The sequence below is a fragment of the Indicator indicator genome, chromosome 3 (assembly GCF_027791375.1).
Source record: "Indicator indicator isolate 239-I01 chromosome 3, UM_Iind_1.1, whole genome shotgun sequence".
Taxonomy (NCBI): Eukaryota; Metazoa; Chordata; class Aves; order Piciformes; family Indicatoridae; genus Indicator; species Indicator indicator.
Genome location: NC_072012.1, coordinates 31,774,016 through 31,779,485, shown reverse-complemented (window position 1 = coordinate 31,779,485; position 5,470 = coordinate 31,774,016).

Below are 5,470 nucleotides of genomic sequence, written 5' to 3'. Positions count from 1 at the left end.
TTTTGTCTTTAATATGGACAAATATAAAGCGATGGTATTAGTGGTCAGATTGGGATTTTTTAAAAAAAAACACAGTTTGGAATTCCATCTGTCTTCCTTGACAACAGGTTTCTTCACTGGTGTGATGAAGGTTCAGGACAGAAATAGCCAATAACAAAATACCTTCTCAACTCATAGATACTGAACCCTTGCATCTTTCCTTATGCCAAAGATCAGGAAAATCTCCTGACTTGAGAAAACAAAGCAAAGCAAACAGACATGATAATCCCTCACAAGGAGCCCATGAGAGCTCAGTCTTGGCTCTGCCCATCAAAAAGCCTGAATATCAAGAGATCTATCCTCAGAAGGGTCAAAGAAGACCTGAGTTGGATCTCTAAGCCATCGATTCATATTTGAAACCTACCCCCTTTTACTGGATAATAGCCTATACAACTTATCACAGGAAAATTATCAATCCATTTACAGTGCTCTTACTGTTAACAGCTAATGAGCTATAAAAGCAACAGATAGGTGTTTTATTTTGGTTTTCTGATTGATTAAATTTAGCCTTTGTTTAAATCTCACTGAGAAGCTGCTATTTTATTCTAAGCTAAAATTGTTGCAATTAGTAGCAGTACACCACTGTGAGTGTAAGGCTGACTGCATGGCATACATTTGCAGTGGCATGACACTGCCCAGATTGAAGAGATCAGACTCCTAAATTGCAGGATTATCTATAAATATTTTTCATCAGCACATTTTGAAACAGACTGAAGCATGGTAACGTTTTGGGGGTGGAAAATATTGTGTATCTTACCCACCACTGTTGATGCCCGAACATTTTTACAGACATAAACATAATCTTTACATCCATCTTTACATGATGGATACACTTCCATCATTCTCTTTTTATATCTTCAGAATGCTTATATTTGTGTTTTAATATAATATCTTCACAAATCAATTAGATACCAAAGTGGATAATATTTCAGCATATTCATATTATCATCCCTCAGATATCCATATCTCATTCTGGTCCTACTGCAGCTGGTGGCAGAATCTAAATTCTAAGAAACTTCTGTCTAAGCTCTTAATAGAATAAGTTATTTTATTAAACATTACAGTGCACTTTTCAGCGTTAGATAAAACTTGAGAAGTAGATTAAAACATCTGTATTAAAATTGTGAAGATTTTCTGCTGTTCATACTGAAGAAGTCACTTTTACAAGAAAACAGAATACTATGGTATATCACCAGATTTTTAAAAACAGTTACAAAGTAAACCTCTAAGATACTTGAAAACATCCAGATCAATTAGGATATGATGTTTCTGACAACTGGGGAAGCCCTGTAGAAATGGAAAAGTTTTAGTTACTAACTAAGGTGCCATTAACTATATTTTACTTTTTTTTAGATTCCTGATAACACAGAAAAATTCTCTACCCAAAAGAAATGTTTTTATCTGACCATAGGTCAGATAGGTCTCAGCTTCTCATGTGATCCAGTCCCAGAAGTCTTGAGACAACTGTATGACTCCTCTTAGTTTTACAGGTATAAGGTATGGGTATGATGGCTCTCAAACATTTAAAGAGGTTGGTAGGTGCCCAAGTATCAAGAAGATTGTCTTCACTTGTTGCAAATGTTTCACAAATAAAGCATGATGCATTCCCTTCTGTGTGACTTCATACAACCCAGAGTATTATATGTGAGTGGGAAATATAGGGAGGTTTATATAGTCAGATTTGCTTGTGCTAGCCTTTGCTAGGTAAATATATTCATTCTTCACTTTCAAATACTATTTTTGTTGGAAATGTACAGATAGCCAAAAGGAATCCCCCTCTAAGGAAGAGCCTTTATCAAAAGCCAGGACAGGTTTCTTAATTATTCCAAAGAGTTGCAAAGTTTTAACAATTCAATAAATTCAAATTAATTTTGAGATACTTCTTAAAGAGGCAGAAGAAGTCTCCTATGAGTTTAATTTTTTTTCACTAAAGAATCCAGAGCTTTTCTGTTCCCTCAGCTAGGCTAGCTGCTAGAAACAGCAACTCCATTGACATTACCTGCAGCAAATATATCCAAACTGCACAGGCACTTTGGTAGGCTTTAAAGTCTTCAGGTTTGAATACAGGCAGAGCTGCGGACTCCAGAAAGGGTGATTCCAGCTTTCACTGATGGAAGCCCAAAGTTTCTTAGAATCTATCAGGTGCAGCTCATCCAGCATGAAAAACTCCTTAATCTGTACAACACAAGATGGACTGTATCTAAATCCAAGGGCAAAGTTGAAAAGAAGCAAGCCACACAGTATCTTACAAGAGAGCATTTTTCATCTCTCATCTTTAAACAGAGCCATCACACAGCCAAAGAGCAAGACATAGAGCAGCCAGTGGTTACAGCACACGCTGGTGAGGCAGTAGGACTGGGATTTCTTCCCTGCTTCCAAGGCTGCTTGAAAATAGCACTTGCGCTTCAGGGCACTTAGCACAGCAGCTTTGTCCCCTCTGAAAGCCTGACCCAGGAGGGCAGGAGAAAGAGTCCTTTTTGTTTGCTGTCCCACTGTCCCCATCAATGTTTTCATGTCAGATGCAAAGTGAACTAGAAGGCTTGGAGAGTGCTTTCACTCAGCATGTTCCATGGCCTGAGGATTTAGATGGTTTCCTAGGATGCAGATGTTGGCTTTGTGTGTCAGTGTGGCAAAGCACGGTACAGCTTCCCGTCCCTGGCTGTGTGAATAAGCAGATTCACCTTCAAATCATTACCTAAAAATGAGCACCATTTCCTGGAACTTTCTTTTGTACTCCCAGAATTAATAATAGAGAAGAGAGGTGCTGTGGAAACTGGATTGCTTTAGAAGGCTGTGAGAAGAACTGTGAACTAACTGCAGCACCTAACACAGGAGGGACTGATTCTCTTTGTCATGTTAGGGGCACCTACGTCCCTCCATTGATGGTGCAGAAAACATAGATGTTTATGTTCACTTGCTTCCTGTTAAGATGCTCAAGGTTTTGGTGTAAGCATTGCCCAAAGTAGAAAACTGTTTTGACTCATGTCTTGAACAAGATTGTTCTGAACTGAACTTAGCTAAAAAGAAAATAAAAATCCGTAACCTTATCATAACCTAATTCCTCCATGTGGTGTTCGGCAATAATTTGATTAATAAAAGAGAAGAAGGGGTAATTATATCTAAACCTTCTATAAAACTGTGGGACACTTTGCAAGTTGGTGCTTCATGCTCCTTAAGAAAGAGAAATCTAAAACCTACAGGGTCACTGCTCTGTAAAAGAAGTAGACAGCTTGTACAAAGAGCACAGCCAACAAAACCAGCTAGGAAAGCAAGAATGCTGGTTAGTGAATAATCTCATCATTCCAGAATTTATCTTCATGTACACTAGAATGAAATCAAGACCTTTCTGAGGTATTGCAGCTCCACCCTGAGTAACCAACAGCCCTTTTCTGCCACTCACAAAATGAAAACTTCATTCCCAGAATGTGGGATACTGGGGGATGTTTCTGAGGTGTGTAACATCCATGTTTAAATTATTTCTACCTGCTTATGAGTTGCTTAAGCATAATAAGGTAAGTTTTAATTAATTCACATTTTTAAAGGCTGTTTTCTTGCAGAACACTGGTACTGAACTCCTGCAATTGTGCCACTGCAGATCTCAGACCCAAATGCAGTCTCCAACTCTCTGATCCTATGTATGACTTTTTGTCATTTACTCAGAAAGTAGCAGTCCAAAGAAAGCAAGAAAGACCAAAATAGGCACACTGAGTCTCTAACATGGGACAGACACCACTGAAGTGCTTGGATGCATGTGAAGCAGAAGGGGTGTTTGAATGTGAGCATGACTTCCTCAGGCAAGGACCCAATCTAGCAGATGCTTCCTTACCCTTAATCTGGTTATCTCTGGTTTCAAGCAAATTCTTCACAATGCAACAAGTTATTATACTAATGTTCTATCAAAATCTACTTGTAAACTTCTACAGAGAGTTATAAATACTGATTAGGCAAAGAAACTTCTATAGAAAAAAAATCTTAGAAAGTAGCACCCTCTGTAGTTAGTACAGAGACAAACGTAAGCTAAATATAGGAAACACAACTCGGTTGCGATGTACTCCCTTGCTTGCATAAATTAAAGTAGCTCTCTGCCCACTGTAACTTGCACTAAAGTCAGTCTGGTGTACACCAACATTCAGAGTCAGGGAAAGAATTGTTCTAAATTAACAATTTCTGACTTCTTTTTCAAGAAATAAGAGTTTTGCATGGCTGAGGACTCAGCTGCCTGTCTTGTAGCAGATCCATTTTAGGGTAGCTCAGTCTCTGCTGTAGCTATAATCCCTATGTAATTTAATATTTTTTTTAAAAAAAGGTAACCATACACTGCGTTTCTAAAGGTATGTGAGAAGAATATACCCAGAGAACCAGCATATTCCACAAGAACAGAAGAAACACTGTTTGTAGGGAAGGGTGACTCTGCTTCTTAGGACTAGCAAATGAAAATAGTCCATGACTTTATTATGTGAAATAGTAATAATTACAGGTTGTCCACAAAAGTAATTATGAATTTGTTTTAGTCATTACCTAACTATTCAAGCCAGTTCTATTGTAGCTTTCCAAACTGTCTGTTCCTATAAATTGAAAAATGTCATCTAACTTAGTTTATCTGTGTCTCTTGCACTTCCCAATGCAAAAGCGTTACTGGATACACGCAAGCATTGGACTTCAGCTTTTAGTATTCAGTTAAAGTATCTTAAAGTGTGGTTTTTTTAGACATATTTTTATTTATGATATGTAGATTAATGTATTTGCTAGCAAATGGAAAAGAAAAAATATTTCCTGTGATTCTCATATATTTTTTATTATTTATTTAAAGAGCCAGCATATTGTTCCTTTAAAATATAACAGTTAAAAAAATAATACTGTAATTTCTTTTTTATTTTCTGGTAAGCACAGGAAAAGAAACAAAGTATTTTCTAGCTAAAGCTAAACAATGCTTTTCCTGAAAATACTGTGGTTCAGATAACTTCTTCAGCAAAAATTACTTTTACAATTTTTTTCTTGTTTGGAAAAAAATATTCATATGAACTTATTTTTCTTCCAAGGGTTTTTCATCACTGTTATTTAGAAAGTCCTTGTTCAATGTTATTTCTTTTGAATGTGATTGAGGCAAGGTTTTTATGTGGAGCTATAAACTCTTCAGATGTTTCATGGTAACATCAAGAGGTTAATAGGTGTTTTAGAAATTATTTGAAAATGTTTGGTTTGTGTTATCAGTTGTATTTAATCCCTCTGAGCTAAAGTACCCTGAATGAAGGTTTGTCTTACATGCTCTGTCAGTCTGCAACTGAATCTTATAGTCCCATCCCTGAAAACAAACATTTAACCTACCTCTGCATTTGTGGATGAACTTCTCATGCTTACATTTGCAAAATAAAACTTACTATGTATTATTTTTTCATATAATTATTAAGAAATAATAATTAGGAAAACATAT